This window comes from Terrapene carolina, unplaced genomic scaffold, assembly GCF_002925995.2.
Source record: "Terrapene carolina triunguis isolate 2854851 unplaced genomic scaffold, T_m_triunguis-2.0 Scaffold131, whole genome shotgun sequence".
NCBI lineage: Eukaryota > Metazoa > Chordata > Testudines > Emydidae > Terrapene > Terrapene triunguis.
The window spans coordinates 4,958,581-4,982,469 of NW_020664482.1; the positions used below are offsets into that span (position 1 = coordinate 4,958,581).

A 23,889-nucleotide genomic window follows, 5' to 3' on the forward strand; every position below is an offset into this window, starting at 1 on the left:
GTCCCTGGTCCCAGGAAGCTACTTTGCCTCTCAGGGATGTGGCTTGCCTACAGCAGTGGCTCTCAGACTTGGATACTGGTGACCCCTTTCACCTAGCAAGCCTCTGAGTATGACCCCCTCCCCCGTTAGACATTAAAAACACTTTTTTAATATATTTAACACCATTATAAATGCTGGAGGCAAAGCGGGGTTTGGGGTGGAGGCTGACCGCTTACAACCTCCTCCATGTAATTACCTCGCAACCCCCTGAGGGGTCCCAACCCCCAGTTTGAGAACCGCTGACCTACAGGGATGGGAAAACCCTTTCTGGTGCTGTAGGAAACTATGGCTGCACAGCTGGTGTACCAGCGCTGTGCCACTGGAGTGGCTGTAGTGCAGATACACCTGGACATGATGAAAAGCCCTCATTTACACCCAGTTTTTGTGTTGGTGCCTATAGGGCATGTCTACGCTAGAAACGCTAGAGCAGCAGTGGGGCTGTAATATAGACACTTACTAGAGCCACAGAAGGGGTTCGTTTGTTGCTGTAGTAAATCCACCTCTCTGAAGGCTGGTCTGCACTAACGCTGTACCTAGGGTCACCAGACAGCAAATGTGAAAAATTGGGACGCGTTGGGGGGTAATAGGAGCCTATATAAGAAAAAGACCCTAAAATCGGGACATCTGGTCACCCTAGCTGTACAGTAGAACCTCAGAGTTTTGGACACCTCGGGAATGGAGGTTGTCCATAACTCTGAACAAGAGGTTATGGACTTCAGCCAAGGGGGAGGAGAACGGGGTGCGGGTGGGGGCAAAATAGCTTCATACATAACTTCCTGGTATAGCCTGGGTTTAAACTTTCTGAAATATATTTTGGGACAAAACTTTATGTTTAGGCTGTGGCCAAGGGGAATGTTTAATAAAGTTTGGGCAAAATCCGTGCAGATTTTCAAGTTCTGTAAGGGTGGGAAAACATTCTCTCTTCTCACAAAGTTAATGCCATATTCTCCTCTGCCAGCTACATAACTCAGAAACAGTAGTGCAGGGGTCGGCAACCTGCGGCACGCGAGCCGATTTTTACTGGCACGCTGCTGCCTGCCGGGGTCCCGGCCGCTGGCCCCGCTTAGCCCACTGCCGGCCTGGGTGAACGGAACCCCCGGCCGGCAGTGGCTGAGCGGGGCCTGCGGCTGAGACCCCGGCTGGCAGGAGCCGGTGGACGGAACCCCAGACCGGCAGCAGGCTGAGCGGCTCAGCCCGCTGCCGGTCTGGGGTTCCGGCCGCTGGCCCCTTGCCAGCCGGAGTCCCGGCCATCGGCCCCGCTCAGCCTGCTGCCGGCCTGGGATACCAGCCGCCGGCCCCGCTCACCTCGCTGCTGGTCTGGGGTTCCAGCCGCCCGGCCCCCTGCCAGCCGGGGTCCAGGCTTCCGGCCCTGCTGAGCTCTCCTGCTGGTCTGGGGTACCGGCAGCCAGCCCAGGGCTCTGCTCCTGGCCTGGACCCAGCGCTCTGCAGCCCTTATAAAAAATTACACTACAATTAGCTTAAAAACTTGAAAACTTAAAAACTTTGTATATTATAGTAATCGTTAAAACATGTATAATGTTAATAAATACATAGGTTTGATGAAACAAAGTAGTTGTACTTATGTGCCTGTGCTTAATTTGTGTTTTCGATGGTTTACCTTCTAAAAAAATCTCGCATGTCTTGCACCCCCAGAAAGGGCATCTCGCACCCCCAGGGGGTGTGTGCACCCCAGGGTAAGAATCACTGCACTAAACTGATAAGATCTGCATTTTAATTTAATTTTAAATGAAGCTTCTTAAACATTTTAAAAACCTTGTTTACTTTACACAAAACAATAGTTTAGTTATATATTATAGACTTATAGAAAGAGACCTTCTAAAAACGTTAAAATGTATTACTGGCACGCGAAACCTTAAATTAGAGTGAATAAATGAAGATTCGGCACACCCCTTCTGAAAGGTTGCAAACCCTTGCAGTAGTGCTTTGAAACCTGAGCCCAGATCCTGCTCCATGCAGGCAAATCCCTGCGTCCACGCAGAATCCCACTGACTTTAATGGGGCTCGTGCTGCATGCAGCTTATTGCAAGATCTCACTAGGAATGAAACCTTCCAGCAAACACCAAGAAATGGGTACTGATGTGTTTGTTGACAAATGTGTAATCCTCAAAAATGGCAATTAAATATACATAGTTTATTCAGAATTGTGGAAAGACTTGTCAAACACTGCTTTGATGGAGAAAATAACTGTTAGCAGCAAGTGTGTGTAGTACTCCTAATGGAATTCTGTGCCAAAAAATTCAAAATTCTGCACACCATATTTTAAAATTCTGCAAAATTCTGGGAATTTATTTAAACTACCATACAATGGAAGGAGAACGGGAATGGGGAGCATTGGCAGAAATCCCCGAATCCCCTTTGTCTAATAATAATGTAGCTAAGTTTGATCCTTTATTTCTAGTTATTAGTCAACAAATATATGTAGCCTCAAGATAGTTAAGTCCAAAGCAGACTTCAAAAAGGTACAAAGGAATCTCACAAAATTGGGTGACTCTGGGCAACAAAATGGCACATGAAATTCAATGTTGATAAATAATTCACACTGGAAAACATAATCCCAACTATACATACAAAATAATGAAGTCTAAATTAATTGCTACCACTCAAGAAAAGATCTTGGCGTGGTGGATTGTTCTCTGAAAACTTCTGCTTAATGTGGAGTGGCAATCAAAAAAGCTAACAATATTAGGAACCATCAGGAAAGGGATTAATAATAAAACAGTAATTATCATAATGCCAGTATATAAATGTGTGGTATGCCTGTACCTTGAATAATATGTGCAGTTCTGGTCACGCCCATCTCAAAAAAGATGCACTGGAAATGAAAAAGGTATAGAGAATGGCTACAAAATTGATTAAGGATATGGAACAGCTTCCGTGTGAGGAAAGATTAAAAAGACTGGGACCGTTAATCTTGTACAAGAGACAGCTAAGGGGGGAATTGATAGAAGTCTATAAAATCATGAATGGTGTGGAGAAAGTGAATAGGGAAGTGTTATTTACCCCTTTGCGGAGCACAAGAACCAGGGTCATCCAATTAAATTAATAGGCAGCAGGTTTAAAACAAAAGGAAGTATTTCTTCATGCAACACACAGTCACCCTGTGGAACTCATTGCCATAGGATATTCTGAAGGCCAAAACTATAACTGGGTCCAAAAAAGAATTTAGATAAATTCCTGGAGGATAAGTCCATCATTGGCTACTATCCAAGATGGTTGGGGATGCAACCCCATGCTTTGGGTGTCCCTAGGCCTCTGACTGCCAGATTCTGGGACTGGATGATAGGGGATGGATCACTTGATGATTTCCCTGTTTCGTTCATTCCCTTTGAAGCCTCTGGCATTGGCCACTGTTGGAAGACAGGATATTGGCCAGATGGATCATTGGCCTGACCCTTTATGGCCATTCTCATGTTCAGTGATGATAAAACTGACTCATTAGTGGCCATTGAGTGTTTTCTTCAGTGAAGGCAATTTCTCTAGTGTGTTTCAGCTTTCTCATTGCATCAGTTTTGGCTGCAGCAAGAATGTTGAGTAATGGGGAGATCTATTTTCCTATTATCCTCATAATCCAAAATGGCTGAACTATGTTTGCTCAAACTTTCTAAAACTTCAAAACCAAACTCTTCACATGTGCAGAGAGACCAAGTCCATTTTGATTGTGGGCAACAAAAGCCTATTCTCAATAAAGAAATTGTATAGCTGGTGCAAAAAGATAGAAAAAGAAGATGGCTAAATTTTTCACAAGTGTCTTAATTACCTTTAAATAATTGTGAAGTTCTCTACCCAGTCAACATGTATGAATCTTTAAAATTTCTGTCTTGCTAGCTACAAGCATACAGATAAAAACAATTTAAATTGTGGAGGTCCCCCTATGGAGATTCCTGGTGAATTCACGAACAAACTGGAATTGATCTACACTTATTCTGTGAAATTTTAGGTAGGCATATTAATATTTTTGTAACCAGTCCCCTAAATTGTTTGGATCCAGGTTCTTTCTGTCAGTTATATTTGTCTAGTATCAACATTTGCACTATTTTAACGGTTTTACGAATATTAGTTTTATGAATAACAGTACAGTCCAAATTTTGGTAGTAGGAGAGCCTTAAAGTGAGCATAGTTTTAGTTCTTTCCAGCTGAGTTTCTGTCCTATCTGATTTGAAAGTGCCTTCATTATAATTTTATCCAGGCTCTTGCAAGCACTACATTAACTACTTGATAAAGAGGGAGATTGTTTTCAAAGACTATCAGTCCTTATTTCACCTAATACAGCACAGGGCAGTAGCCAATCATACTTGTGAATGTGTCTTTACTCCTATCTGAAAAGTAACCTCCTATCCTCACATCCTAGGTTCAGTTTCCCTGTTGTTTCAAAACTTGTTGCCTCTGTTCAGCCTATCCTAAAAATATGGTAATTAGGGTTTGTTTTTGTGATATAAGACACCTGTCTACTAGGAATTGCACTGAGAGCACTAGTTCATTTGGTGAAGGCAATCATACAGTTGTCATATAATAGCTTTCATTTTCTACCCAGTTGAAGTTGACTTGAATCTGTAACCTTGAGGTGCAATAGCTCTATAACCTATTATTTTTCCCTTGAGCCATCCAGTCCTCCTTAGATTCTTTGATTTTACTACTTGGATGAGCTTGCTGTCCATTAACATTTGTGTTTAAATTTTGAGGCTAAATTGGAATTGTAACATCAGCTTTTTTCAGTAATTTACAAAATGTGTTGCGAATTTGGGACATCTGTTCTTCTCTCAGCAAAAGAGCAGATAATTGCTGCTAGTTCAGGCATTTCCAGCAGATGTCACTAAGTACAACTTAAATACCAGGTACACTTAAAATTGACTATCTGCAGTTTGCTGTCTTAAGCTTTACTTTTAAATTGCCTTTTGACTATATCTAATTTTCAAAAAGTAATAAACCAGTAAAGCCAAGAGTAGGTGTTTATGGATCCAGGACACTTTTAAAAAGCAAGCTAAGCCCATTTCTTAAACAGTAATGAGCTTTGATCTGTTATCGCTCCTGCGTTGTTTTAGTTTGGCCACTGTTTTGTTAGTCTGATCTTGCAGCCTGCACACTGAGGAGACAGAAATCTACTCTCTGTTCTACAGTAGCTGACTTTTGGTCGTGAGGCCATGATGAACTGACATATTGGCCCATTTAGAAGTGCTAGGCTTTCAGACCTGTGCATGTGCAAAAATATGCACATTTGTGCCCTAGCCGTTTGCATACAGCACATACAAAAGTTCAGTTGGAGGCAAAAATAATGAATTACGCACAGTTTTCTGAAAATCTGATCCAGTGAATCATGATCTATTTAACAAATTGTGGGATGGTAATATCACGGAGTAGCTTGTTGAACTCACATGAAGAAGTGACTTCAATCTTGTGTTGTACAATTTTACTCTAAAGAACACTGATCAATATAAACTGTGCCCAAAAACATTACACATAAATCAAAAATTCCAGGCAGTGAATAGTATAAGATAAGTTACAGAGAAGGACAAAGTCATAAAATAAAGGTTTCAGAGTGGTAGTCGTGTTAGTCTGTATCAGCAAAAACAACGAGGAGTCCTTGTGGCACTTTAGAGACTAACAAATTTATTTGGGCATAAGCTTTCGTGGGCTAAAACCCACTTCATCAGATGAATAAAATAAAGCAGTCAGAAGAAGAGACTGAAGAGTATAAGTCAGGGAAAATACCTGTATCTAAGGTGAAGATTGGAGTCAAGTAGATTATGCATACTCGCTAACTTTATGAAGTGGTATCAAAACCTTCACTCCTCCAAAGCCATTTTTTGTTTAATTGTTTTGTTTTCCCTTGTTTATAGGAAAATGATATCAAGTGGACTTCCAGATGGGACTACATTTTGGAGTCTATGCCACATACCAACATTCAGTGGTTTAGGTAAAATTTTTAATTTATGGAATGAATAAATAATCTTGCCGTGAAGCACAAAGATCTTCTCCTTCAGTTTTCAGGATATGTAACTCTTACATGTAAAATGAAGTCTGTTAGTTTCCAAGCAAATGAACTTCCTTGTTTCAATATGTGAAGCAACTTTTATCAGTCTTGGATCTCTTGGGAGCAACTAAAGTATTGCATGTCACCAAAGGAATGTGCCATTAGTATCCAAAAGCAAAGTAAAAACATAGAGGTTGCTTTATCATCTTGTTCCATAGAACTTCTGGGAGGTTACTGACCATCAGTTTTCTTACCATTACCATCTGGTTTGCTCTGATAACCTTTATCTGACAATCTGTATGAATAGTTTGGCTTTTGTTTTTAATATTAGCTGCTGCTTTTAAATACAAAATATATGGTCAGTGAAGCTTTTATGTTATATATATATATACTGTTCATGAAATAATCTGATATTTTATATGTAACTAATTTGTTTAATGGAATTACATGGATTTTATACATATGAAATACAATGAAATTTATTTGACAGAAACAGGTGGGCTTGAGATTCTCTAGCAATCTCTGCCCTTTGGCAGAATAGCTTCACAGGGGTTTTACTATTTGTTTATTTTATGGTATTACGTTATATTGTAATTTCTTTTATATGTAGGAAAACAATAAAATTAAAACATCTGACAGAACGATTTAAACAAAACTTGGTATCTAAACATGTGCTACGGACTTCAGATGTGCACATATTATGACCATTACAGTGTATGTATTGAAGTCTCTCTAAAAAGAGTGGATGGCCATTAATGGCTATTAGCCAGGATGGGTAAGGAATGGTGTCCCTAGCCTCTGTTTGTCAGAGGGTGGAGATGGACGGCAGGAGAGAGATCACTTGATCATTACCTGTCAGGTTCACTCTCTCTAGGGCACCTGGCATTGGCCACTGTCGGTAGACAGGATACTGGGCTGGATGGACCTTTGGTCTGACCTAGTTTGGCCATTCTTATGTGATTGTCAGTTTGAATTTTTCTCTATGTACAGTAGAATGAATTCCCCCCTAATTGTTCTCTTCTTGTCTGGCTTGGTGGCTATGATGATATTGAGAACTCTTTGTAAAGATATTGCAAGATACAACCAGATTGACTCTCCTGTGAGTAGAACTCTTATGGCTTTTAGATGAGCTTATTTTCTAGGAAGAATAATCTATTAACTACAGTTTTGAAGCCGTCTAGGGATCAGTATAAGTAATGAAGCAAAAGTCTGGAGTATGTAGACATATCTGCTCTTTGAGCGTAATAAGAGGCCTTACTAAAATTTGCAGTTTCTCCAAATAAGGGAGTACTTGGTATAGATATGATTAAGAGGCTCAGTTTCTCACCTCAATTTGACAAACTTTTAATGTGGAAGGACAAACTTTAAGGGTAAGCAAAGGTAAGGTGTGGGTGCTATTCAGATATTTCAAAGAACTTAATGTTGAGTGCCTGTGCACATACTTGGATGCCTTGTGAGGGACACTAACAAGTAAATCTCTAATGCATCAAGTAAGTGATGGCTACAAAAGCAAGATGAACTTTTCTATACTGCAGTAGTTAGGTTTCTGTGAATCCACCGTAATGGCAAAAATCAAAATCATTATACTGCTCTTATTGGTTAGATTTACCAACTTGAAGTGAATTTGGTACAATTTTGTAGCTAGAAGACTTTTCTCCTGGGGGAGAATTTATTATGATACTGAGTTTGGCAGCATCTCGTCCACGTTACACCTTAATAATCATGTTCTCTGTTACCTAACTCTGGATCTATGGTTTCTGATTCCCTGCTGACATAACACTTGCTGTAAAATGGTCTTCTGTACACATTAAAAGAAAAATCCCACTTCTAGCATACCCCCAGCTCTTGAGAGTAATTTATCAACAACAAGGCGGACACAAAGCTCCTCACACTAGGGAGATGATAAAATGTTCCAGAGGAAATGAAGAGATGTCATTGTCAGTCATGCAGTTCGGTTTCCCTTCCTTCCCACCTCTTTTCTGTGAATGTTTGATTTTTGGTACCAAACACCCCAGGGAAATATTTACTGATTACAGTTAGGCTGCAGGATGGGTAGGGAACCCAGCACTCTTTGACTGAATGGGGCACAGGTATTTTAGCATGGGCCAAGTTTGTTGGAAACCACCAGTTTTTCAGAGTTGGCTGCTGCTTAGTTCCTCCAGACTGATATTCCCTAAAACTCAGAGACTACATTCGTTTATTTAGCAACATGATTGCAACATAGTGAAGAACACTATGGTCTCCTCTCAGGAATTAACAGGCAAGATATTTGGAGCAGAGGGAGCCCAAATTTGCACTTATGAAGTAAAGCAAAATAAACCACCCCATCATTCCTTACTGTTATCGTTACTGAGACTGATATGCTTTGAGATAAATATTTAAACCAACATGAACTGCTGTATTCCAAGTGGAATTAAATGGAATGCTTTGTTTTGCTTTACATTTACATTTGTCTGATGAGGATCTTTGTTAATTACAGTGTTTGTTTCTCTGTCACTCTCAAAGGCAAGTATTTTCATGATAAATCTTGCCTTTTTCCCCCCAGTAAACCATGAGGGGATTGTAAAATCAATGAGTGATGAATCAATACAATTAGTCTGTCTTTGGAGACAAACTGAAATTTAATCAAACTTTGAAAGCACGTTTCACATCTCGCTTATATTAATTCACTGCTGAATTATGTATATTTAATAAAGATGTTGCTGTTATGCAGGAAGATGCCCAAAAGGAATTTGGTTGGAAGTTGGTTCATGCAGATGTATTTAGACCTCCAAAGAAGGGAATGCTGTTGTTCATCTTCTTGGGTCAAGGAACACAAATTTTCATTGACATTTATTACTCTATGTAAGTAGCATTAGGTTTATGAAAATTTCTTACTTCAGTAACATAGCTCCTTCTAAAACTGTGAATCTCTTAAAATAGTACAAAGATATGATGTTTTGGGGGGGGGTTGTTTTGTTTTTTATGTATTGTGTCCCATGGCTGAAGAGAGATTAGCTTGTAACAATAAGTTCGTCCTAAGATTAGCCCATGGTAGCCCTCCTACTGCGTTCACTCTGATATGGTTCGTGGTATCTTGAACAGTGAGTTTTGCCAGCACTGAATGAATTTGGTAGAAGGAACATGTTCATTAGAAAAGAGCTATTTAAAAACATTAATAGACAATGAGCTGTGATGGGAAAGGAAGGGCTGGCAAAGTACAGTACAGTCAAGAGAGTGTTTGCTAAAACACACCATGTAACGTTTTTTGTGATAGTGGCTCTTCATGTTCCCTCGGTTTGTTCATAGCCAATGAAAGGTCTTCCAAATAAGTGGCCTTATTGCTAAAGACCCCTAAAGATTAGAGACAATTATCTGTCACAAGGACCTTAAAATAATTACCACTATTTATGAATTAGTGGGGAAACAATATTGCATGAATAGACAATGAAATAGACAAGTGAATATTCATAACCCTTTAGCTTTATGAACCACCTAAAAATATTTAATTATCTTCTGATTTTATGCTGCTAGTGAGAAAATTCTGTGTTTTTTTTTCTTCAGAATTGTCTTTGTTGATTTCTTCATTATGAATCTTATTCTGTGGGTGAAGGGACCATCAGCTGCCATCCCCTTTGGTTTCTATCCTGGCAATGTGATTTGGAATTTCTGTCCCATTAACCTTCATTGGTGCATATTTTGGATTCAAAGAAAAGGTAGTTTTTGAGTACATTGTTTAAGTGTGTTTTATCTGCAACTCAGCAGAATACTTTTCTGTTCTAACATCTAGTATTTATTCATGTGGAGTTAGTGTGTTAGCTGTCAGCATCAAAACACCAACATTTGGCTAGGATGCATATGGCTGTCCATTCTGAAATTAACTGTTTTCCAACTTCTGATCTTTTTGTATGGTAGACAAGAATACAAACTGATTTTCAAAATATTTTTCTGGCCATTTGGAGTCTCTCTTTTAAGAACACAAACTTATTGATGTTCCTCTTGTCTATGCTGTTTGTGAGCTACAGTCCTCTGAATTGTTAACACATCTAGAAAAAAATCAGTGATTCCATCAAAAACTAAATAAAGACCTCTCCCTCCTACATGTTGAAATTTGCTAGGTCACCACTGAAATGGAGTGTCTAAAAATAACTGTTTGTTGGTTTGTGCATTAGTTTGTAATCTTTAGAGATTTGGTTTAGCTCAGTGGCTTGTAGCACAGTTTATGGATGAATATAATGAGAGAGTTAAACATGTCAAGTTCCTAGGATCTGATATTAGGAAAAAAATCATCTAAAGTGTCTTTGATTCCTTTAACACTTTCATATCTTAACTGTAAATAACATAGTAACAAGGTATTTGTCTTTTTTAATTGTATTAATTTCTCTCAAAGCCTATTGAACACCCAGTTTGTACAAACCAGATTCCTCATCAGATCCCGGAGCAGTCGTTTTTCACAAAGCCGTTGCCGGGTATCATCATGGGTGGCATCTTGCCATTTGGTTGTATTTTTATTCAGCTTTTTTTCATTCCAAACAGTATTTGGTGAGTATTGTATGTTTACTTGATAGGCAGGCTGGGCTGTCAGCTCAAGCTTTGTATAACAAACCAAAAAATGTACATATACATGGAGAACCCCCAATTGTGGAGTCAGAAAAATCCACAAACTCCTAGGATTGATGGCTTTCCGAAGACTTTTCAGAATTCTCCAGAATCTAAGCATATAATATGTACAATTAAAAATAAAACTTCTTGCCCTTATTGAGAACTTTAAGACAATACATTTATTTTGCATTTTGTCTGGAACCAGGAAGAGCAAAAGAGAAGCACTAATGTGAGAGCATTATCATAATTGGCCTTATACATTAGCTTGTCATGGTATAATGGGACTTAATGTGTTGCAGGACTCTATTAAAATTTGATAGACCCTTGACACAGTTAAAGCACTGTGGTGGTCTTGCATGGTCAGGAGGACAAAACTGTTTTCAACTGTGTTTCTGAACGAGGCCAAGACCTTGGAAGTCACAGGGCTGCAACAAAATTCAGGAACATGGTTAAAATGCAGTTTGTTTTAGTCTTGCATATAAGTGTTTGACCAGTGTAGCTATTCATAGTGCAGACATAACCCAAATGTTAAACTCAGCATTTGATTGTCATATGAAAAATACCTAATGTGCTAGATTATTGTGGTCCGATGTACACTCCATCTCCTGATATTACATCCACTCAGAAGGATGTTCTACATCTACAGGAATAAGATTGCAAGGTTTAAATATATAGAAAGTAAAATATACTGTTGGGCATTTATTCACCTTTCACCAGTAGTCCTCAACCGGGATCTTGATTGTGGTAAGATGAGACACGTCTGAAAAATGTAGGCAGCTTTCAAACAGACACCTTTTATAGTGGCCTGTCTGGGTGGGGAGGGATAGCTCAGTGGTTTGAGCATTGGCCTGCTAAACTCAGGGTTGTGAGCTCTATCCTTAAGGGGGCTACTTAGGGATCTGGGGTAAAATCAGTACTTGGTCTGGCTAGTAAAGGCAGGGGGCTGGACTCAATGACCTTTCAGGGTCCCGTCCAGTTCTATGAGATAGGTATATCTCCATATATTAGTTATATAGTTAAAAATACTAAACACCATTACAGGCAGAATGAGGGAAAATTCATGAGGGAGACATTAGGAGTTTGCCAGTATTCCCTTTTTCTCAGATCTCTTAAATTGTAGTAGTTGCATCTTTCTAATTATTACATATGAGTTAATGCTTCCTTCCTCATCTCATAAACAAGATAATATTTATGCACTTGGTAGGAAAGGGTGCATTTTTGTATGGTCAAGCGTTTAGATGACCCTTGAACTGGAGTAAGATTGATTTGTCTAGGGATAGGATAGGAGTCTGGGAGTGGAGGAGCGACTGTTAGAAGGTGTAGCATGGTGAAATAAGACAGCTGGAGGACTAATTGCAGCAATGTGAAGGAGGCAGATGTTAAGCTGAAGAGCGGCACAAGAGAGAGCCAATGGAGCATTAGGGCTCAGAAGGCCCTGAGATTTGAAATCATGATAGTACCTTTCTAGTGAAAACAGTCCTTGACAGAAAGGTGAGGGAAAGGAATGATTTCCCTGGTCTATATAATCAGGGTCTAATTGTTTTACAAAACTATGCTATAGCTTTGAGGTGCCCTTCCCCTGATTTTAACAATGCAATTGTGTAAGCAGTGTATTTATTCATGAAGGTAGAGGGATAGCAGGTACAGACTAAAGATTTGTAGGAGTATGTGAACAATGCAGACAAAGTCTGTTCTGTTTTCTGATTACTTATTTCTTAGGTATGTAACACAAAAAAAGTGAACACTAATTTGACACAGATTTCTTTTGTGTGTTTTAGGTCCCATCAAATGTACTACATGTTTGGTTTCCTGTTCTTAGTGTTTATAATTCTTCTTATTACGTGTTCTGAGGCTACCGTCTTGCTGTGCTATTTCCATCTATGTGCAGAGGTAAATGAACATATTATTTTGATGCCTATATCATGACAGCACAGTGCATAGCTAGCTGGGACATGTCAGAGTGAAGTTTGCAAGGATGCCTATGCAGGGCCACCTCTGCAAAGTGCTGGACACTGTGGACTATGTCAGGATTCTGTATATCGATTGTATGTACCTTTGGCCTGGTTATGTTGTTGGCCTATGTTTTGTAATATATACAAGTTAAATTTTCAAAAAAGGCAATTTCTGCCTTGTCACTGCAACTGCAGCTAGCAGTGCAAGCTCTCATTTTATGCCCTGGAATGGTCCTGTAATGGTAGAAGGGCCACAAAACAGGAAATGACACTCCAGCTGGTCTAGCTTGACTGAAGGCAACTGTTGGGCATAACATGTCAGTGCTCAGGTTTGGAGGCTTTATAAAGGGGGAAAGGTGTTGTTTTCAAATTGACCGCGAATGAGGTATTTTGTAGTGTATGGTTTCAGTAATTTTGTCCCTACTGAAAAGGGCTATTGTGGAGAGAAGTGGATTTGGAGCCTGGCTACTTACTAGTGTGACTTCAATGCTGTTGGAGAGAAGCAATTTTTGCTTGCTCAATTTGGATTTGCTGCCATCCTCGAATCTATGATTAAGACCTCAGTAAGGTAACTTTATTCTGAGGAAACCCGAAGAAAAGTGGTGAAAAGGCAAATGGTGATGAATGGAGAATGAGATGCCAGGTAGGAGTTGCCACCATTTTAACAAGATGAACATTCAGGGGGATAACACTTCACACACCATAGACTTCCAAACAGAGAGCCATATTTTGAAATGTGGCCTCTGAAATTACTCATGCAAACTGGGCATCTACTATAGAATTACCCTAACATTCATAAGCAAGTGGCTCCAAGAGTAATTTTGGGGCCTGACCTGAAAATTTGGCCCAGAAAATTTCATACTGAAGAGGAAAAGAACTTTTTTTGAACCTGTTTTGTTTGCAGAAAATTGCATCTTGTTCATGCTCAGGCTCACATCTTTATCATAATCTTTCATTATCTTGGTGCTGCAAGGTGTAGAGTTCACACAGTCCAACCTTACATGTGCCATTTCACTTTGAATTGTCAAGCACGAGAGTGGTAGAATTATAGGGAAAATGCCTTGTGTATATAGAGGGTTATTTTAAACTGTGACTACTGACGTTAATTTGTAGTATCCTGTTATTGACGAGCTACAAGACACTGACCGATAACTCATTGCTACCTCTAAAAGACATCTACCCGCTTATTGAAAATCATTGCAAATATTTATATTCACTTAACATAGATCTAGAATTATAGAAATGTAGGAGTGGAAGGGAACTTGATAGGTCATTTAGTCCAGTCTTTTGCACTGAGGCAGGACTAGATATATATGGCCAAATTGCACACAACTGTCTCTAGGCAGTTTTTCTTCTGTATTTTCCTGGGCACTGTAAAAGTTGGTGGGATTTTTTCTTACTATTTAAGCCCTGCAGCTGAGAGGGGAAGAGAGCCTGATCTTTTTTATGTCTGAAACTGGTTGATTGACTACATGAGGTAACAAAACAGCACCGTGCATGCATTTCTGAGCAAAGTGAGCCAACCACCCTGTGTAAGTTCTGTTTAATGATGTTAGCTGCCATGTATTTGCTATGTTTCTTCTTTCTCATTATTTACACCCTGCTGAAGTCTGTCTCTTCTTCCCTTTTCATTGGGGGGGGGGAGGGGGGAAGGCTGTGGATTGTATCTGCAGTTTGGAGTCTCTTAAAATTGCAAATGAGAAGGATTTAATTCTTCCAATTTTAAATTATTAGAAAGCAAACATGGAATGTGGCATGTTGCCAGTTAAACCCCTGCTTAAATCCTGGCAAAACAGAGAAGCTCCAGATGTCCTCTGTAATTTACAAAAAAGAAATCTATAGTTAAAACTGTTTTAATTATTTTTAAACTAAAGCAATATGTTAATGTGTGTCTAGGTTAGCTGTTACTCTGCCAATTTCTATTTAGAAGACATAAATTGGTAGAATTAAAAATATTCTTTTCACCTATAAAATGATGATGTAAATTGCCACGGCAGCTGCTGAAATGGTACTAAGAGCTTCAGATGTGTTGATCCTGGAGTCCGTGATGGGGAGACCTGAAAAAGTACAATAATGTGTAATTCTGTTGTTTTCACGTTAACTTTTGTAAACCACATTAATCGTAGCACTACTTTCTATAACCAATTCATGAAGAAATCACTGTGGAATCATATTATTTTAGGAAGTGACTGTTTTCTAAATTCTGTACATGGTAATTTCCCATTAATTAGCAATTCAGAGTTGAGTCGTTGATAACATTCAAAACAGAATGTTAGTTTATCCTTTCTAATTAGTTTAACAATCTGTTCTTTGGGTGGATAGTAAACTACTATACCAAGACAATCCAACCAAGGTTAGAGGAGTTTTGTTTGGTTTATCATTACTTTTCCTTAGTAGCAACCAATTTGTAAATTAAACTGTAATAAGGGCCCAATCCTGCCAACACTTCTGAATGTGAGTAAAGTTACTGACATGAGTTAATGAATTGCTCACGTGAGTACATCTGCTCACATGCACAACTATTTGCAGGAGTGGGACCTTGACCTATTCCAGTTATGTTAGCAATAAGTATCTTGTTTTACTATATTTTAAAATGTTTTTACATCACAGTAGCTGAAATCCAATATAAAAGTCATCATTAACAGTTCATATATGGCAACATGGTGTGATATTTTGGTCTCCACAAAAGAGATCACAGTGAATAGCCAAGTAGGAGCTGAATGCTGAGGATAAACAAATACTTGTGAATATTTAAAATAATGACTGTCACCAATATATAATCAAGCTGGCCAAATCTAACAATTATTATGTACATCAAAAGAGACACTATTTTAACTGGTGATAGTTATGATTACATGGATTTTATGCTTGGGGACAAAAAATGGTTGAGTTTAGTCAAAGCAAGTTGCTTTATAGTGACCTCTATTTTTGAACATCACTTTCACTTGTGAGTTAATGCCATGTCCAAAATTGAGTTTTGATCTTCCGGGTAGATTGTGTTTAGAATCTGAGATTCTGAAGCACCCACCACTGTGCAGTGATTGAAACCAGTATGATACCAAGAGCTTTTAAGGTACATAAGAAGTATCAGCCAAGTGCAGAGTGCTCTTCTATTTGCTTTCTTACATTCTGTTCGTGCTCTGAATGTTTTTTCTTCATTAAACAATAAAGCTAGAAAAGCCGAGGTAGAATAGGACAGTCTGCTTTGAAGTGTTTTAGCATTATTTGGTGCAGTAATTGTGTTTTTAATATTGAAGTGAAATTAAAGAAATAGTTTTCTAATAACTTGATTTTACCCAGTTAGATGTTAGCTTATGGTATTCTTTCCAAATACACCGAAAGAAAACTGTTGCTAAGTGCTATTATGTATTACTGCCTAAAGTATTCAGAAGCCGAGGACTTCAATCAAGCGAGCTGAATTGTCAGCTCTTTCTGGTATACTGGTCATATTTTGCCTCTTGGGGTAAGGATGTTACTTGAGACTATCAGTTTCATGAATTTTAAATAACTTCCATAAAAAAAAACCAAGCTTACATTTACACTTCTGGAGAATCAGAGAGAAGATACATAATGGTCTGCAGTGAGCTGATGCTTTCATTTCTATGGATGAGCTCTAAGGGCTTATCAGGGAAAGTTAGAATCTTAAAGTAATTGTGAAGGACATCCCTTTGAAGATAGCTCTACCAAAAAAAGTAATTTCTTAAATGCGTGTCCACCTAAATCCATATTCATATCTTTGTAAGTTTGCAGGCAGCTTGGGATCACTTAAACTAAAATAAAAAATATAAAAAGCTGCAATGGTAATGCTTGATTCTAGAACAAATCAAGGCCTCACAGGGATGTCAGGGGAGTGTATGTTGGGATTTGGCTTTTTCACAATATTATGGGGCAAAGAGAGGTGTATATCAAAGCTGAATCCCTATCCCTATTGTGGAATAACAGTAGAGTGCTAACAGAAAATTTTTCAGAGAGTAAGTTATATTTCCTCTCTGAATCAGTGATGTTTACTGGAATAAACTGATTAACATCCACAGTGAGTAGAATCCACAATGAGAAGAGTTTGTGGGTTTTCCTGTTCTGTGTTCCCATCTGATATTTCACTTGAGATTGAAAGCCTTCTTGCACTCTGATAACTAAATAGCCAGTCATATGAATGTGTAACTTGAATCAGTAGAGTGTACAGATTCTTTCAGAAAATTCTGATTTGCTTTTGACCATGCTTTGTGAAAGAAACGGAAGTAGCTTTGAATGGTAACAAATTAGACCACTTATGAACAAATAACCTTTTTGTTTTTTGGTAAACATAGACGTGTTTTTGAATTTGGCATCCTGTTATAAGTATACATGCCTGGTATCAATTTTAGTAATAGTATCCCCTCTGCAGGAAAGGGTGTCCTGTTTAACAAGCTGGTTCAGATATTTACTGGAATGATATTTTAAATAAAGCAACAAAGGATGGCAATCTAGGCAATATTTCAGTTGAGAGAAACTGCTATCAGCTGTGTTCTTGTATTTCAAGACTGTTCTGGCATCGCAGACCGTGCTGCGCCCTGGAAACGGCCAGCAGCAGGTCTGGCTCCTAGGTGGAGGTGCGCAAGGAGCGCTGCGCAGCTCTCGTCTGCAGGCACCGCTCCCCCCGGTTCCCGGGCCAATGGGAGTGTGGAGCTGGTGCTCGGGGCAGGGCAGCGCGTGGAGTCCCATGGCCCCCTCACCTACGAGCCGTACCTGCTGCTGGCCGCTTCCGGGGCATAGCGCATTGTCGGAAAAGGTAGGGACTAGTCTGCCTTAGCCAGGCAGCACCGCCGACGGGACTTTTAATGGCCCGGTTGGTGGTGCTGACCAGAGTCGCCATGACCCAGTCCCTTCCATTTCGCGACCCAGTTCTGGGTTGCGAACCACGGTTTGAAAACCACTGCACTAGACCACATGGCCTTGCAGTAGTGTATGACCTAAAGACAATGTATAATTTTAGCTGGACATGGTCTTTGCATATGTATACATTGTAAGTGTAGTATACAGTTGAGGAAATTAACTACTAGTTGATTTAGAGTATCCATGTGGTTGCTAATGACAGATTTATGTAATTTTATAACTGTGTTCAGTTTTTTAGGGGCACATCATGCAAGCAAGTCCTAAAAAATCTTTTAGCTTTGAAATTGATAATTAGCCCAGCGTAAATGTGCATTGTTAAAAGTTAAAAAGTGCACTTTTATTTCTGGATAGGTAACTGGAGGATAATGAGATATTTTGCCCCGCTGGGATTTGCCTGCTACTAGACTTGCTCCAAGAGCATGTATGGAAGATAAACTAACTATTTTAACATTATTCTTGTTTTAGGGACGATTGGATTTTTTGCCTGCTTCTGGTTTGTTAGTAAGATTTACAGTGTTGTGAAAGTGGACTGAAGAATTTCAAAGTGTCTTTGGATCTTATCTCCCTTGCTGTGATATATTTTTACCATGTATTGAGAAACCTACTGCACAGTTATTTTAAAAGGTAAAAGCTGAACCGCAGCCTGTATGGCACAAAATACAGGCTATATGGATGGAAATAGCAGCATGGGAAAATGTTTACACCAGTCATACTGTTCCTGAAAATGTTCATCCATTCTAATCACCTTTTAAAAAACTAATGAATGATGCAATGAAACCATTTTTTAAAATAGTGCATAATATAATTTCCAGATGAGATTTCTTGTGATTTTTGTTATTTTCTTTTTACTCTTACCAATTATACCATCAAAGCATAGGACCGTCCAGTAAATACTATGTAAAAATGTGAAACTTTTCTTAACTTAAAACTGATTGTACATAGTACTGTGCACGTACTTTACAGCTTGTTTATCATCTTAAAAAGGAACACGCATTTAGGGTAATGTAGAATTTTGTTAAGGATATCAGCACTGTTTTTCTTAAAAAAAATAAAAATAAAAAAAAGGCAAAACTCTGGGTGACTTGTCCAGTTTCTTGTCAAGTATGTTTTAAGCATAAGTTTAATTTATTTACTTTGTCAAATGGGCTGACAAGGGGATGATTCCCTTAGTTCTGGGCTGTACTGCTAGTTATGGAGTGTTCGAATGTGGGGAACAATAGCAAGTGGAGCCTAACTGCTGCTTTGGATTATAGGATGAGAGGCATTCTCTCTTCTAACCAGATCCACTCCAGGGCTTTAAAGGGGATTACCAACACCTCTGATTGTATCTGGAAGTGAACAGGAAATCATTGCAGAGACAGGCTCGGTTGTTATGTTCATGCTGGTCACACTAGAAGAACAAGGGGATGTTGAGTGAAATTAAAGGAAATCTTTTTTTCAGTATGATCAAACTGGAACTCGTTGCCAGAGGAAACTGTTGAAGCCAAGAATTTAACAAGACTCAAAATGTCATAATCAGATTTGAAGGCCAGAAGGGATCACCAGATCATCCAGTGTGACCTCCCCTATAATGTGATTGGATTTTTACATGGTTCTGCATGTGAACGCTATACAGAGGGAGCTGTTTAAAACATTGTCAGTGCTGCTGTGTGTGAAAGAGCCGGTGATGTTGTTAATACAAATCTTTTTAAAGCTGGGATTGGCAGCATTGTCATCTGAGCCCTTTTTCTCTAGAAATTTAACTCCACTTACTATGCTTTTTTCTTCTGTTTTTCTTTGCTCATATGGCATACCAGTGTCTCTGTGATCAGAGATATCCTGCCCCTGTACTAACGGGGGGCCCAATCCTGTAGTTATATAGGTCAAAAGCCTAATGGGGAGAAATTGTCTCGAGTAAATTGTACTCCATTTTGCTTATTTTGTTAGCCTTGAATTAGAAAGAAGAAATTGTTTTGGTTTTATTCTTTGCTTAACATGTTATTGATTGTTTTTAGAAGGATAGAAGTGTTATGGCTGCAATTCTTGTTTTTTAAATTATTTACTGTTTTGTGTGTGAGTGAAGAATGTATGGCATGCTAACAGAAACCAGTACTGATGGGCCAGATGGTTGGGAGGGGAGTGGAGAAATCGAGAGGAATCACTCAGATGGCAGATTGACGACCCTAAAGCAAAGGCATACGCCCCAAGGACAAGATAAAGAGTGGAGCCAGAGGAACAAGATAAGAAACAGCTGCGGATACTCCCAGTAACAACCTGATTGGGAGCAACCTTGACTAACAGCTCTGGCGAGCCATAGACTTGTATGGGAACGTATTACTATAAAAGAAAGGTATATTGACATGGGACTTTGGGTTTGTTCTGCATCAACATCGGAGCGTTCGACAGAGGCCCAGCTCCCTTCCCTTGTGTGCAGTTTCAGCTGGCCACTGGAACTGACCGAGCAACACTAAGGACCGGTAACTATAAAATCCAGCTGAAGAACCTTTTGGGATGTGTGTGTGTGAATGGAAGCATATGCTGATTTTAATGCTTAAATTGTACTCTTAATAAACGCGGCGTATTGCCTTATCCCCTTTAAAAAGATTCTGTGTGCTTCTTATAACAGTTATTACATAGGCAAAATACCTTTTGAAGCTGACAGGTGTTTGATATGAGAAAGGACTGACTTCAGTATTAAGCCGAGGGATGGAAAGGAAGAAGCCAGCGGATGCTGCACTGTACAGAAGCTCTGGAGACAGAGATGGGAGGTCTCATAGCTTCCAAATCTTCACTTCTTAGGCTGGCTGTTAACTCCTGGGAATGGTGTTGCGCACACTGTGCTCTCCTGAGGGGCTGATGAGGCCACTCTTCTGCGTTCTGCAGCCAGCCTAAGCTCCTTTGACAATCAGGCCAAATCTGCCTTTCCCCACTTCGTCAGGCAGTTGTGGCAACTTTTGCAGTGTGCCAGGAAGCAAGTGAGAAGAGCGGAGCCTTGTTTATCCAAACCCCTCTTATGTGAACCTCCTGTTTGAAACTGGGTTACGATGCCTGACATATATTGTCTGTCCCCCATTTATCTGGATAAATTCCATGACCCCTGTTCTGCTCAGGCAAATGGGGTCTACCGAACACCAGAAACAGGCAAGGGAGGTTCAGACGTACTCGGCAATGGGGTTGAAACAGGTAAGGGAGGGTCAGATGTACTCGGCAATGGGGTTGAAACAGGCAAGGGAGGGTCAGATGTACTCAGCAATGAGGTCGAAGGGGTTCGATGTCGGTTCAGCCTCCTCTTACAGAGAGGACTAGTGCAGAGACATATCTCCGATTCCATGGAATATTTTGGAGTTGCCTCAGCTCCTGTGTCTTTGATCCCTGGGGAGTCATTCCTTTAACCCATCCTACTAGGGCCTGATCCTAAACCCACTGCAGTGAAGAGAGAGACTCCCATTGGCTTTGATTCTGATCCTTACTGTGTTTTTATCCCAAATAAGAAAATTTCTTCTCGCTAACAACAATATTGTTTCCGTTAACTTGACCTGATCCCTACTGAGACCCAGCTCAAAATGGAACAACCAACTGCACCATAAGCGCCAAGGCTAGAGCCCAACTGCACTATATATCACTTACAAGATGGGGGGGGGGGGGACTGTATCCTGGATTACAGTGACACTGACCAAGATTTAGGAGGGTCAGTTGAATATAAGCTCCCAGTGTGATGCTAGCCAAGATGACTATCGCCATTCTTGGATGCACGAGGAGGTGAATATCCAGTAGGCATAGAGAGGTGGCATTCTGCATATGACATCTGTGAGACCATTACTGGATACTGTCCAGTTCTGGTGTCCACGTTTGAAAAAGGATGTTGAAAAATTGGAAGGGGTACAGAAGAGGACTACAAGAATGATTCAAGGTCTGAAAAACCTGCTTTACAGTAAGAGACTTCAGAAGCTCAATGTGTTTAGTTTATCCAAGAGAAGGCAGACAAAGTATTCTGTGTATCCTGTGCCCAACCTGCTCATAGGGGTGCACTCCACATGAACCAGGAAGCAGTTTGAGTCAGTCACCAAGGGTTTCTTTGAGGTTTAGAGGAAACTGGGTTCAAATTCCTGCTCTGCCACAGGCTTCCTCTGTGTCCTTGGGCAAGTCTGGGCCTCGGTTTCCCATCTATAAAATGGGACTAATAAGACTTCCCTTCCCCCTAGGGGTGTATGAGGATAAATACATTGATGACTGGGAGGTGCTCAGATCATACAGTCCTGGGGCCTATATAAGTACCTAGGCTAGATGGATGGACATCATACACAATATCAATCTTCAACAAAACTGGTGGCCAGCAGCAGGAGGCTCATTACTTTTAACTCTCTTCCTGTCCTGCAATTATTAACCGTGTATATAGTGCAAGAGAAATGACTTGCCGTGTGCTTTTCCAAGCATCTTCGTTCGCTAAAACGGGTGCAACCTTCTTGAACATGGAAATGCTTTGTGCAGTTTCTCTCTCTCTCTCTCTCTCTCTCTCTCTCTTTTTTAAGAGGTCTTAGCAGGGGAGGGGAGAAAAAGGTCTTCAACATCACTGGATTTCAGATCAAATCAAAACTCATGACTTCCAAAAACAGCAGTCAAACTGTCAGCTGTCCTTAGGTGGGGGAGTGGAGGTTTCCTAGGATTGCACACTATAGTGCAAGTATCAGAGGGGTAGCCGTGTTAGTCTGAATCTGTAAAAAGCAACAGAGGGTCCTGTGGCACCTTTAAGACTAATAGAAGTTATGGGAGCATAAGCTTTCGTGGGTAAGAACCTCACTTCTTCAGATGCTTATGCTCCCAATACTTCTGTTAGTCTTAAAGGTGCCACAGGACCCTCTGTTGCTTTTTATAGTGCAAGTGAATCTGACATCATGTAATCCCTGTACACCACTGATCAGAGCCAAAGGACACTGCTGAGGTATTTTTCATACATTTCAAATCTTTGTAGAATCTCTTAGAAACCTGAAATTGAAATCATTAAAAGTTGGCAGTAAGAGTCCATTTACATCACAGACACAGTAGACATTGTCATAGAGTCTACTGCCATCTGCTGGATTCCCTTGGTCTCCCTCTTGTCTAACAAACACTGTGGTTTGTCTTCTATAAGAACACTGAATCTCTTCATTAATAACTCAGGCCTGGTCTACACTAGGCTTTTATGTCGAATTTAGCGCCGTTATATCGAATTAACCCTGCACCCGTCCACACCAGGAAGCCATTTAGTTCGACATAGAGCTCTCTTTAAATCGATTTCTGTAATCCTCCCCAACGAGAGGAGTAGCGCTAAATTCGAAATGGCCATATCGAATTAGGCTAGGTGTGGATGGAAATCGACGCTAATAGCTCCGGGAGCTATCCCACAGTGCACCACTCTGTTGACGCTCTGGACAGCAGTCCGAGCTCGGATGCTCTGACCAGCCACACCCCGGGAAAATTTGAATTCCTTTTCCTGTCTGGGCAGTTTGAAGCGCAGTTTCTGTTTGGACACCGTGGCGAGCTCAGCAGCAGTGGCAGCAGTGGCAACGATGCAGAGCTCTCCAGCAGAGATGGCCGTGCAATCTAATAGAAAGAGGGCCCCAGCATGGACGGATCGGGAAGTCTTGGATCTCATCGCTGTGTGGGGAGATGAGTCCGTGCTTTCCGAGCTGCGCTCCAAAAGACGGAATGCAAAGACCTATGAGAAGATCTCTAAAGCCATGGCAGAGAGAGGCTACAGCTGGGATGCAACGCAGTGCCGCGTGAAAATCAAGGAGCTGAGACAAGGCTACCAGAAGACCAAAGAGGCAAACGGACGCTCCGGATCCCAGCCCCACACATCCCGTTTCTACGAGGCACTGCATTCCATCCTAGGTGCGGCCGCCACCACTACCCCACCCCTGACCGTGGACTCTGAGGATGGGATATTGTCCGCGGCCGGTTCCTCAGCGGACGGAGAAGAGGAGGAAGGAGATGAGGAGGACGAGGCAGTAGACAGCGCTTACAACGCTGATTTGCCCGACAGCCAGGAGCTCTTCATCACCCTGACAGAGATCCCCTACCAACCCTCCCCAGCCGTTATCCCAGACACAGATTCAGGGGAAGGATCAAGCAGTAAGTGTTTTAAATATCTAAACATTTATTTACAACATAACTGGCATATTTAAAATATTAACAATAGCTAAAGTGCTTTAAAACATGTAAACATTTATTTACAACAAAACAGGAAGATTTAAAATATTAACAGTGGGTAAAGTGCTTCAAAACATGTAAACAGGAAAGTCAAACAAAAGGGGAATCTGTGCAAAGTGTATCATGATTAGTCTGTCTTTGGGCGCCTCAATATATAGTCCGAACCATTTTCAAAAAATTTCACAATGTCCGCTTCATGATTATAGTGCCCAAAACGCTGCACTCATTTGTCCCTCCAAGGGCACCTAAGCCAAGAACTGGTCAATGTAACCGGGGATAGAGGCGACA

General features: G+C 40.4%; 1 pseudogene; it reads left to right on the forward strand.

Moving 5' to 3' along the window:
* Positions 1 to 324: 324 nt before the first annotated feature.
* Positions 325 to 13,713, forward strand: LOC112125663 (annotated as a pseudogene).
* Positions 13,714 to 23,889: the final 10,176 nt, after the last annotated feature.